Source organism: Bombus vosnesenskii, unplaced genomic scaffold (assembly GCF_011952255.1).
Source record: "Bombus vosnesenskii isolate JDL3184/JDL3185 unplaced genomic scaffold, Bvos_JDL3184-5_v1.1 scf7180000013309, whole genome shotgun sequence".
NCBI lineage: Eukaryota > Metazoa > Arthropoda > Insecta > Hymenoptera > Apidae > Bombus > Bombus vosnesenskii.
Window position 1 is genome coordinate 1085102 of NW_022882958.1, and position 12836 is coordinate 1097937.

Sequence of the window (12836 nt, forward strand, 5' to 3'; positions counted from 1 at the left end):
TGAAGCGATCTGCCGTTTGATGGATTTGACGACGTCATAATACATATGCCCCGGTAACAGCCAGTTTAACTCACCGTCTTCTGAATCATTGCGTATATATGCGAAGCCGGGCAATACCAACCCCCGTGATTTGGTTGCGGCAAGTAGGCTGGGTTGTGCGGGTTGATCGAGTCATACACGAATTAGATAATCCTGCAGGCCCTTTGTCAGATTGGCCAATTCGCTAATGTGCCCCGCAATAATGCCTGCGCTGCGTTAAAATCGTTCAACGGCCTCTATCCATTTGCGTTGGCTATTCTCGGTCTAAGTATCGCCGATAGCTTTTGCGAGAGGGGTTGGTAAGCTCTCGCACCATTGTTCATTCGCGAATTCCCCAATTTCCATGCTACCGACGCATCTGGGATTTACGATCAGCTCGTCGTACCGGTAGAAATCTATTCGAGCGCCAAAGAAAGATCGTACGTCAGTTCGGAATTGAATTTACACAGGTGGTTGTTAGTTACGCGATGGCGAAACTCGAGGTGGAATTATCAACGAACTGGTGAATACGATTCATCGGTACAATCTTAAGCACAGCATTGAATCCATTGTACTAACTCGTTTAATGGTGTCGAGCATCTCCGCGTAAGAGGATATTGATGACGTTAATCGCGCAGAATTTGCGTTGTTGGTTAAATTATAGCACCGCCGGGATCGCAAAACAGTACTTTCATCGCACCTCTTTCGATCTATACGCTATGGAAAGACCTTATTACTATTTACCAGAATGAAGAACCTGCTGTTAGAAATCTCGAGTGTTTGAAAAACGAACTGATCGTTCGTCTCGGATATTTAATTAAGTCTCATGCATCCTCTGTTTGCACGTGTGTAATTCGATGTTTCTATTCGCGCAAAGTTATACAACCCAAAACCCTGTACACGGATAAATCCGTCTTTTTAGAACGTTGAACGCCGACAGTATCTCGACGCGCATCATCGACGCGGACTACCATTGGCCTCGACGACAAAGACGGAAAACAGAATGGTTTGTGTGGTAGTGGCGGTGGGTGTACGTGGCGAGGGTGCAAAAGCGGAAACGTAGGGTCCGTTGCCGGATATTGAAAATACCTCGAGAGCCTTTGGACATACAAACGTACACCGTCTCGTGTCGTGTCGTTTCATCTGCGCGAGGCCACGCTGGGAAAGGGTCGAGGGATGATGCGACCGTGAAATACGAACGGACGGTTGCAGAGGAAGAGACCGGCCACGGATAAACATGACTTTGCGTCCAAACTAATGTCATTCGAGTCTGTTTGAGTTGCCACTATGAAGTCGTAAACGAGGAAATTCACTACGCTGAAATTCCGTTCGCATGCCATGGAACAGGTTCTGGAGACGCGGATGATGGGATACAGGGAACGGAATGATGAACGTTCGCCTGGATAAACAGCAAAGTACGATTCGATTATTCACCGGTGAATGGAAAAGGACTGAATGATCGTTTCGTGGTTGATGACCATCTGAAATGTTTATCTTTGAATAAGAAACTACAGCTTTCAGTTACCGTGGTTATTTCGAAATGGTGTTGCATGTCGACCGAAGAGTCTAGAAACTACAAACCCTTTCTCTTGCTGGTAGTGCAAAACAGCTTTCCGATAAACAAAGATTACGCCGATCGATCTCTGACTTCTCAATTTCTAAGACGCGTTCTACTATGAAGGAAAACTTTCGTTCGTAAATTTTGAAGTAGACGTAGTTACCGAGCGTAGCTGTCTAGCATTTCGGAGAGTAGTTGGTCCACGGGCGAGTCAAGTTCGCGGCGAAGTTTCGGAAAACCGTGGTCGAGCTAAGTGCAAGTTTCTCGCAATTTATTAAAGATGCATTCGAAACCGACGAAATTTCGTCGACAAAAATAGCAGAAGTATCGTTGTCTATTAATCGCGGGACAAAGTTTCATGGATGTTACGACGGTACACGATCAACGTTGTCAAAAATTTAGATCGCCGCGCTATCTGTACCGACGTTCGAGCTGGAAATTCTATTAGGATATTAAGTTAGCCGCTCGTGATGGACGCCGCGACGTTTTCAAAGGGGACAAAACGGGATCGGAATCACCAAGCAACGGCGGCCAAATTTAATCGACATCCGATCCACTCGACCTCGCGTGCCTCATCGCGCGATCGTTCCAGCGAGAAAACGACCAGGACACTGACCACGGAACGGAGAAACAGACTATCTCACGAGGCATCGACACGAATTTTTAAGAAAGAAACGACGTCCCACAACTAGGGGAAACGTGGAACGCCGACTAGCCTCATCGTTTGCTGATAAATTAAAAAACAGCCCGTGAACGCGCTATCGACGATCCTAATTGCACGATCGTGAGCTGGTTCACTTTGTCACGCGTTATGTCTGCTAAAAAATAATTAAAGTCTAGGCAAGCTAAACTTTTGCACGCAAAATGCAAACGAATGATATTTTTATTAAGCTCGTGGCGTAACCGCGAGAAGTCTCGATAAGACGTTTAAAACAGAACTTTAATTGCTATCTGACATCTACTTTCGCTCGCGAATCGAGAGAATCTGGATCGGTCTGTATTTTTTCCTTTTTTTCCTTTTTTTTTTCGTTGAAACATACCGGTGAAACGTTGGGTACTTTATTTTAGTACGTGTGGATGTACCTGGCTGAGATCACCATCGGGACGTTGTCTTTAGGAGGTATTATTTATCGTACTTGACAGAGAAACGCAACGAATGTTCCACGATAGGGGAACGGCTGAGAACAAGTTTAAATCTCACGACCGGCGACAGATATTCACGCTCGAATACGAGTATCCGTTAAGATAACGCGCGAATAGAAGACTGTAGCATACGGATGAACCTAAAAGCGACCCACGCGGTATCTTTATTTCAGGGCTGTTCATGTACTGGGTGCCTGAAAGTCGGTTTTCGACTTTCTCGTTCTCTAAAACTCGATCGTTCCCTCCTATCGAATCAGCATCGAGACACCTCTCTCGAAAGTCCCTAGCGAGCCTTGCGATTTTTAATAAAGGTCATCGTCAAAGGATCGCGAAAGTAGCTCGTTCAAATTAAACTGCAAGAGAATCCCGTGGACGAGACGCTTTCAGCAGAGACAGGGAAAGAAAGAAGAGCGAGGCAAGTCTCCTACAGTTTCAACGAGTCAGCCGACAGGGTATCGGGTAAATCTGCGAATTAAAGTTTCGCTGCGATCTAAGGAGAATTTCGTTATTCGCGACGGTGAATTCTGCCTAGCTCGGGAGAGATGATCCGTTATACGATCTTCGTTGGGCGGGCGATGATCGGTCGTGTTTCTCAAAGACCATCGAATAAACCGAGGCGCGGCACGTTTCCACTGTTTGGAAAGTAATTGGATCACCCTCTAGATCACGACTCGGCTCGCGAGAGACCAATATTCGAACGGCTGAGGACCGTGAACATTAGCCAGCGTTGAGACACGAATCCGCAATTACAAGATGCCGTCTGCCGTCGCAGTCCTTATCGAGTATTTACGTATCGATACCGTTATCGAGTCGTTTGCCTCGACTCGATCTGCTCGTGGCTTGGAGCATGGAGACGGGTTCTCTCACCTCGACCTTTCGATTCGAACCGTGGCGACGACCTCGGGAATGCCCGTAGTCAACGTGTGCACCGCCACGAAATTTCCTGGCGATGCCGGAGGAGCCGCGAGAGAGAGAGAGTGAGAGAGAGAGAGAGAGAAACGCGTCAGAAGATAAATCTTGGCTCCGGCGTCGATCGTTAATTACTCTCGTGCTTAGGCGGGAAATCAGTTTCAGATAAATCATTATGTACCTCTTCTCTCTATCTTCTCCCGCCCCGTTAAGCCCTGGTGTTAACCTCATCCTGCCACACAGCAATCCGTCCTTTTTTTTCATGGTTTCTTACGTACTTTGGTGCGCAAGTAGGTGCGCGCGACCGGACCGGCAGTCGAGATTTACGCGCCTGTTCCGTCGCCGATGCAAATGCCTCCCCATAAACTCTCTCTCTATCGTCTTCCCAATAATACGGACCCGTTCGCGATAATTGGACGGGGATAGGCGTGGTGATCCACGACGCGATGACGATGTTCGTACGTATCTTGTAAATGCCACGTGAACGTATCAGATTTGATTGAAGATAGTTGTGCACGATGGTAGTTTCAGGCGCGCTTCATCTCGGTTACGATGTTCTGGACGATAAATAATTCTTCTGCTTCCTCAGAAGAATAATTAGGCAAAAAGGCAGCGAGCTTTTTCTCCGATAGAAGACGGACAAGCTTTTCTAACTATTGCGACAACGTCGTTGAACGTATCCGTTTTAATGTAAAAATTATACGATCCTTTGACAAACTCTCGTTTAATCATAACATCCGAAACAATAGTTAGCTAGAAAAAGGAAAAAAGAAAAATAAAGAAAAAAAAAAAAGAGTGTGAATTTCCAAAGCGTTTCACGCGAATGGCTGCCACGCGATAGAAATTCATATTGTGTGCTCTCTTTGTTGCTTCGATCAAACGGGACACAGTGACGGGACAAAAGAAAGAAATGAAAAATCGAACAGCGCGTTTAAGAGGTGACGGCAGCGAGGACGGGACTATTTTTCTTCTGTGAAAAAACGCGGGGGAACGCCTACGCGGACACACGGGGATGGAAAAGCGAGAGAAGAATCGCGAAAATGGAGACGAAGGAAAAAAAAGAAAGAGGCGAACCGTTGACGGGGCAAGCTTTTCAAAACTGACCCATATTCTGTTCGTTCGACGATGATTCAGTTCATACGGCGCATAAACGCTCTATACCGGGATTATCTGTGGCAATTTTTTATCCCTGCATACCGCAGCGAAACGCCTCTGGAACCTACCGAATGAATGAACCGGTGTCGTTCTCTCGCTACAAACATCAAGTACCGAATTAACGAGGCACGCAGGTAGCCGTAACTCGCCGCGAGCGTCTCTATTACGAGCTGCACCGGCTCTCGTCCGTGTGCGTTTGCTGTACCAACACGGTCATCACGTGCAATTTTCGATACGACGCGATAAAAAATTGCAAGGCCAAAGCAGCCGCGTGTCCTTGTCGTCTGATAATTGAGATCGTTTCCTCGTCGATTAATGGAACCGGGGATAGAAAGGGGAAAATTGGAGTTGATGGATGGGATGGGCTGATGGAGCATTTTTTTTTTCTTTTTTTCTACTTCAATCTCTTGTGTTAATTAATTCGAGAATAACGTAAATTTTATACTTGTTGATTCCACTACTAAAATTTTGTTCTATTATAGCGATAAATATACATATGAAAATCATAAGAGAAAAGCACGTTAAGTATATTTTTCTTCATTTTTTTAATTTTTTTTATTTTAATGTCAATTTTGGATATAGAACGTAATTGGAAATGAAAATAATCTGTTTATTCCGAAAATGTAATATCTCATAAGTTATGGAAGTTTTATGCAAGCCGGAGGTATAATTATCAAGACAAATAATACGTTAATATCTCGAATACTGTAATATCATTACATAATATAATCGTAATATCGTTTGAAATTGTTAAATGAAACGAAAAGGCACACGTTTAACTCGAAAACATATAAAAACAATTTGGGTAATACGGGATTGATTAACAACGCACTGAATCTTGAAACTGTTCGTGTTAAAAATAGGAAATGCGATTTGTCGTGATTTTCCCTCGTAGTTTTACGACTCCTGACCACGACAAATAGAAATATAGCTTATAAATAATAGCTTATAAAAATAACTACAGTCGTGAACATTTCAGAAAGCAATGTTGAGTACCTATTTGCTGCAATGTCGCAACGTTCACCATTATCTGAATTTCAAACGCGCTTATTGCATTTGTCGCGTGGAGAGAAAAACTCGTAACGAGCCATGTTTTCCCGTATCGGGTAGAAGTGACGTTTAATATTGAACTGCTACCGTAGAATGTCATTTCATCCTTTTATAGCGCGACTACTTGTTCCGTATAATAACAGGCCCGGCGTCCTCGAACAGCATGAAAAGTGACAGGTTGGACGAGATACACGCGTTCGAAGCGTTCGTAGAAAACGTCTTTCCGGAAAATTGTACGGCGGACGCATTTTCGCAAAAGTAATTTGCCCGATATAGTAGAACGGAGCTTTTCGCGTGTCCCAGTGTCGTGTTGACGCGCGTTGACATTTAGCAAGCAGGCAAATTGTATTTGTTTTTTCCGTGAAATATTGAAATTCCCCGAATGCAATTTCGATTGCTCGCAAACGTTCGAAACCTCATAAAACAGCCTCGAAAATCATTGTCGCGTTGTCACGGTGGCAAATTGATCATACGAAAGGAAATATCGTCCGATTTATATTCGTCGACGATATCCCTGAAAGACTCGCGGAAAGGAGTCTCGTGTTACTTGGAACGTCACGAAGCGCAACGAGACGGCGCGAGCAGTGCGTTTATCATTTCTCAAAAGCTCTGGAATATTCGTACCTTTGTGTGTCTAACCGTAAAGCCGAGCTTAGCCGACACTGTGTACGGACACACGCCCAAAAGAAGGAAGTTAAGAGGTATCAGGCAAGGAAACGGAAAGAAAGAAGAACGATTACCTTCCAGAAAGAACTGCACAGAGAACGCAGAGATAAAAAAGCTTTCTCCTCAACTGTTTCATAACAGTTTAGACTTCCGGGCTGGTGAACAACGCGGTCTTTGCCCTCCGTTACAAGAAACCTAACCGGTATTTTCTTTTTCGCTCTCTCCATCCCCGTTTTTCCGTCCCCTTTAATTTTCCCATGCACCGTACAACCCCCTTCGAGGTCCAGTCACCCTACAGATTCCATGAAAATATATACCCACGGGCGGCGCAATAACGCCTTCGATGATATCTGACGTTACAACAGAGCCACGATGTTCGTGGGGTGTCTTCGCCATGACACGATTCCATTCTACGGTTCCCCTGAAAAGTGTAGATGAAAGTCTGCTCCGAAAGCTCCCTCTTCTAATAATGAGTATAATAAACCTGGATCTTGTAACAGAAGGGAAAAGGACTTTGGTTTTGTTCATCTTCTCCCTCGTCGGAATACACTCTCCCCGTGAAATCCCTTTAGCCTCTTCATCGATAATAAAAGAAATCTCTAGCTTTGCAAGGGTGCACTATCGTCCATTAATACACACGTTTTTTTAGGCGTACATCGAATGCGGAACAGTTCGTCTTGGCGATCGTTGGTTTCTTTCGCAGCACATTGCAGCGAGGTAGCTGTATGTGGATGAGGGGTGGTTGGAGTTCGCACGCCGTTGATCATGCGTCGTTATGAATATTGAAAGAGAAACGGGCCAAAACGTAGCTCGTTAAGCGCGTTAGTTTTTCCGTTGGTGGTGAACGAACGAATTTGTTTTTCACGCAGCAAATACGACGTCGGCTATGAATAATGGATAACCGTCAGAAACATTTGGCTGTTCGAGTTTCCACCTCTGCGCCAGAGGGGATACAGAAGTTCTCCTTGCACCTGCGCGCTTATAGCAGATGAATCGAATCGAGACACTGGGCCGGATAGACGTTCGAACTGGCAGTCAGTCACTCGGGTAGACAAGACGGACAGACGCGCGCGAGAGGGTGGTAGAATTCGTGACGTAGATACGAGACACGGGGAGCAAACGCGTTCCAACTCCAGTCTACGGATTCAGACGTTAATCGTCGATGGAGTGGATCGATCAAAAGCATTCCGTTTCACGTTTCGCGCGCAACGTTTAGTAACAAATGACCTCTGCGAAGCAACAGCAGCCGACGTGCTCAGATTGTAGGAAACGAGAGAGAAAGGCATGCGGTTTACCTCGAAGGGTGTGAATAGGAAAACAGAGAGCGCGAAGTCGCGCCGCGATATATCGAAAAGCAATAACGAATCGGCCAGGCTAGACTATACAATTACGCCAAGTATGTGCAGTAATGCGGCGAGGATTCGCGCGACGTTCGTGGAATGCTGATTATCGGGCATCGATCGTTACGGAAATCGTTTCGTTCCGAGGCTTAAGGTGTGGAATGAATGGGTCGGGATTATACACAGCGCCCATTCTCCACACTGGAAAAAGTGGTATGAAAGTATGGGGATGTTTCAAATATATTAGACGACATTTTCACAACGAATGTATCGTTAATTTTTAACTACTGATCATTAAGAGGTATAAGCATGAATGTTTGGTCATTAAGATTTCAGAATATTCGCAGATAATGTTCGCTTATTTGATCAGGATCGCTTATTAAGGTCGCGTTGAAGTCTTTCCATTTGTCAGAATAATCGAACAATGACAGCAGTTTACAGATTTTCTTGGCGAATTTGAGGAATGTATTAACTGTCAGAGTCTAGGACTACATCGAACAGATATTTGCAGCTACTCATTTAGTAGCGATAGTCGAGTCGAATGATTTTGCGAGACGATTTCACGGAAACCACTATCGCAAATGACGGTTTGTTTCAATACGAAAACCACTGTTCTCTCACATGCTTGTACTCGCGTGTACGCAAGCCTACGCAGAACAGTGTGAACGAGCTGGGCTGCTTTTATTATCGGTATTTCAATAAGTGTTGCCTTTGATCGAAGCGTCAACGTTAATGAAGTATGATCGTGGGATTAGGTGAAAACCGCGTAAACGAATTGCTCCATTAACGACTGGCGCGAGCCCACGAAACGATCGGGTGCGTTCAACACTATCTCTCGTGACTGCCATTTAAGCCAATTAATGCCGTCGATAGACGGAATTTTATTTGCAATTTTATTATTCTCGTTGCAGTTAGAAATTGAATATGGGTTATCGAAAATATCTCATGGATCGATAATCAATTATCATCGATTATTTTTACCCAAAAAGGTCAAACTTTAAATCGAGCAACAGATACGCTGTTCGATTCGTGTCGAGTACCGATGTTTCTATTTTTTCTCTTTCTTCCGCATTTTACTTCCAAGTTTTATTTAAAACTGTTCTGCATAAATCGGTCGAGGCGTGTTTTCGAAAAGTCGTGACATTCGAGCGAAGACTAGGGCAATTTTATCCCGCCGCCTTAACACATTATCGCCTACTCAACGTTGCAAAATGCGGAAAAGTTAAGTACAGGATACGAACTTCGGTCAACTGTTATCGAGACTCCCCTTAGCCGCAGAATGAGATCGATAAATTTAACCCACTTGCAGTGTATCAAGTTTTCGTGACGGAATTATCTAACTGCTCTCCTTTCGTTACCCTGTGCCCACCCTCCGCCCCCTGTCACTAACGAAAACATATTTTTCGCTTCTTTCTTCAGCGGAAACTCTTCCTCCGAAGTAGCGCAACGAAAGTTTCCATCGCGAAGCCTCCAACTTTCCGCTTTACAATCTGTAGGCACGCGCAGGATATCTCCGTCTTTACCTCTGTTTTTATCCGAGCTTTCTTACTCCTTTCTCTCTATACGCCCTGTTAGCTCAAGGTTTTGTTTCAACAACGTCAAACATCGTTAACATTTAGCGCAAGCAGCGGACTGTTACGCGACATTGTTCCGCGTAACGTAAACTAATTAATCTTCTCAATCTTCTTATTCTCGGCTATTTCCGCTTTCTAAGAAAGTTTACATTTATATACAAGAATATTCGTATATTTTAGTAAAGAGATCGTAATTGAATTTCCGTGTTATTATAAATGGAAGCCGCAGAGAAGGAAGAAACGAACGATATTACGATGACGGATGAGAAAAAGCACGTTAGTAGAGACTAATAAACGATCGGACCAAAGAGCGATCTTTACCCGCAGCAGATCGAGAAGCGTAGAGGGTGTGTAAGAACACCGAGACTGATTAAAAGCCGTGCATTACGACGAAAGCGGGGATAAATACAGGCACCTGTATTGTGGCATGCCGCGCCGCGTAGCGATAGTCTGCGGGCGTTCGCCGAGAGTTTATTCGTACGGCAAAGTCGTTAAGTGCACTTCCAGCCGGATAATTGCACGATGGTGCGCATAAATTTCGCGGAATAGTCGACGCTGTTCAATGGTCACCCGGTCTGTCGTTGCAGCGCCGGTTTCTAGAACCCCGCGACCACTTGTGTACATCGGACAATCGGGCCATTTCAACCGGATACCACCCTGCCGGAGTTTCGAACGTTATACGATATCGTGACGAGCTAATAATTCCGTGCGAGTTGTCATGCGAGAAACTTCGACCGACGCCAGCCGCGTTTGATCTCGGAACATCGAAGCTCGTGGTGAACGCGGCACGTGGAAGAACAGAGAGAGGGAGCAACACTGAGACAGGGACGCCTTTCTCTATACGCGTATATGTATATATGTATATGTATAAACGCCGTGGGTGGAGTCGTTCAAGTCCACCCCTTAAATAGCTATCTCGCCACCGGCCTGTCCAGCGCAACGTCTACACCACGCGTCACATACTCAAAGCGGCGAACTATCGACGCGCCAAATTGACAAAGTTCGTGGCGTCGAGAAGCGCAGGATTTCCGGCTGATTCGCGCGAATAATAGTACGAATTAACGACTAGATTCCTCGAATCAAGCTCTCGGCTCGTTGCTTTTGTTTCGATTCGATAACGGCCAATTAAATATTGCGAATGTCAGAAATATTCTATTTTGCTTTCCGGCAAAAAATGGGCTCTATACCGTCGATCTTTCATTCTTTTACATACACAGTCGTTTCCCATGATCCGATAAATTCCAATCTTTCACGATTTATTTTGAAAATAGACAGGAAAATCGTCGATAGATAAAACACAAATAGACTATGGTTCGTGTTCTTTGTGAAACGTCCCTTGCTATGAGTAACGCTGGTAGTGTCGATTTTACGATTTTTGCGATAGATTTCATTGTACGATACGAGTGCTTCGACACGACCGCGGTAACCGAAAAATTCCAGCGTACTATCAGTTTTGGCTGCGGAAATTCCAGCGATGTATTTCGTCGCGAGGTACCGTGACCAGAACGAGTATAACCGCATTACGATTTTAACGATACGCCAGACGATCTTCTCTTTGAAAAAGAATAGCCCGCCACGCGAACCAGTCGCACTTGGAGATACGCGGAGGGTTCGAGTTGGAAAAGGTTCGAGAGGTACACGTGCTATCGACAGATGTATATACACGATGGCTGTGACGTAACTTTGTCACCCGAAACGTTTCTTCCATACCTGAAATTACAAAGAAACGCTTTCTGTGAGAACCGCACGATTCAGAGGTGGTGATATCGCGCAGGGAAGATATTTTCGGTGTTTGGGTAACGATGTTGACAAGATGGTAAGCTGATATTTCCCTTTTGTATATATTTTTTACTTTTTTTTTTTTAATGATTTTTGTTCGATTCGATGGAAAAATAGTAGTCATTTTTAGTAATTATTGCGAATACCGATAAAATCGCTCGAAAAATGTATTAATTTTTCTCATTCGCTATTGTATCGGTGAGAGTAGATCTAGTTTAAATACGATCGCACAACAGTTACCTAACTATATAATTAATGAAACGGAAACGGCATGGAAATATATAAAATTGGAAGAATATAATGCCATTGCGCAAACACCATACGAGCATGACGCATCGATTACGTTCTATTTAGGGACATATAATTACTGTCTCGTGAACGACTCAACGCACACAAAATGGAAATTAAAAGCAAATGAAAGCTCGCAATCGAATCGAACAATTCTCGAATAAATTGTCCGTGGAAAGCGCGGAGCTTTCGTTTCGTGCGTAATTTGAGCCATCTGGCGTACCTCGGAACGCTTCTCGGATTTATTTTGGTTTCACACGCAGATTCCAATTGAAACAATAGCAATAACCAAGCAAAAGGTATTTTCAGTAGCAAATATCCGGCTATTTGTGATTAAATAATACGAACGAATAGTAGTAGAGAAGTGCCTCAAGGGGAATAGGTAGAATGTGCAAGGCCATTGGTCAGACAAGTCGAAGTAATACGTCCATGAAAAGTTAAGCTTTAATCTCTCCATTTGTGGCATTAAGCGAACTCTACCTCCACTAAATGCACGAAGCTTCGATAAGCTTTCAAATTTAAAAATACGAAAATTGTACGTTTTACGCTTCAACAAACTACATTCTTATCGAAGGTACGTAACTTTGACAGACTTTCAAATTATCATTTTAAAAATACAGAAAATGTCCATTCTACTTTTTTATCTTATAACCGTACGATTACTCGTGCTAGAAATTGTCTCTTCATTAAGTACATTTAACTTTTAAATTTAACGTTTGAAAAATACACGAAGTTCGTTCTACGCGTCCGTGTTTGGCAATCTTGTTCGACTCTTCCGCAAACTGTATTCATTCCCGATAGATTTTCAAATCTAACATCTCGTATACGCGAAAGATATTCATTCTACTTCCATCTTACGTTATTACAAGCACTCGTTGCTCGCCTACTCGATTATGATTCGCCACGTAACTTATTTTCACGTACGATGGTGTGCTGGACGTTAGGGTAGGTTAGAACTTTAACTAGCTACTTGAGCGGCAATTATTGGCAGTTCACGCGGGAATGGAAGCTTTTTCAATACCTCGGGATCGGCCTTTAATTTCCTTTCGTTTCTGCCGAGAAATAACAGTCACGCGTACCAAACTGCTCCCGCGGCCGGCGAAATTCTTCGGCCTTGCGTTCTTTTTCCTGTTGCCTCGTTTCTTCCGATCGAGGAAGTTATCGCGAAAGAAAATTACATCGATTCGCGTTGTAATTTCTTTTTTCACGGCTGTGCGTGTATACCGTTCAAGTACTAAGTGTACTTCTAAATTGTATGGCGGTTGCGTCTTTGGCAAAGTGAAACAGAATGAACGCGAAAGCAAACAATTCAAAGAGGACGACGTAACCGATCAATGATTCGTAATTGTCCGATTA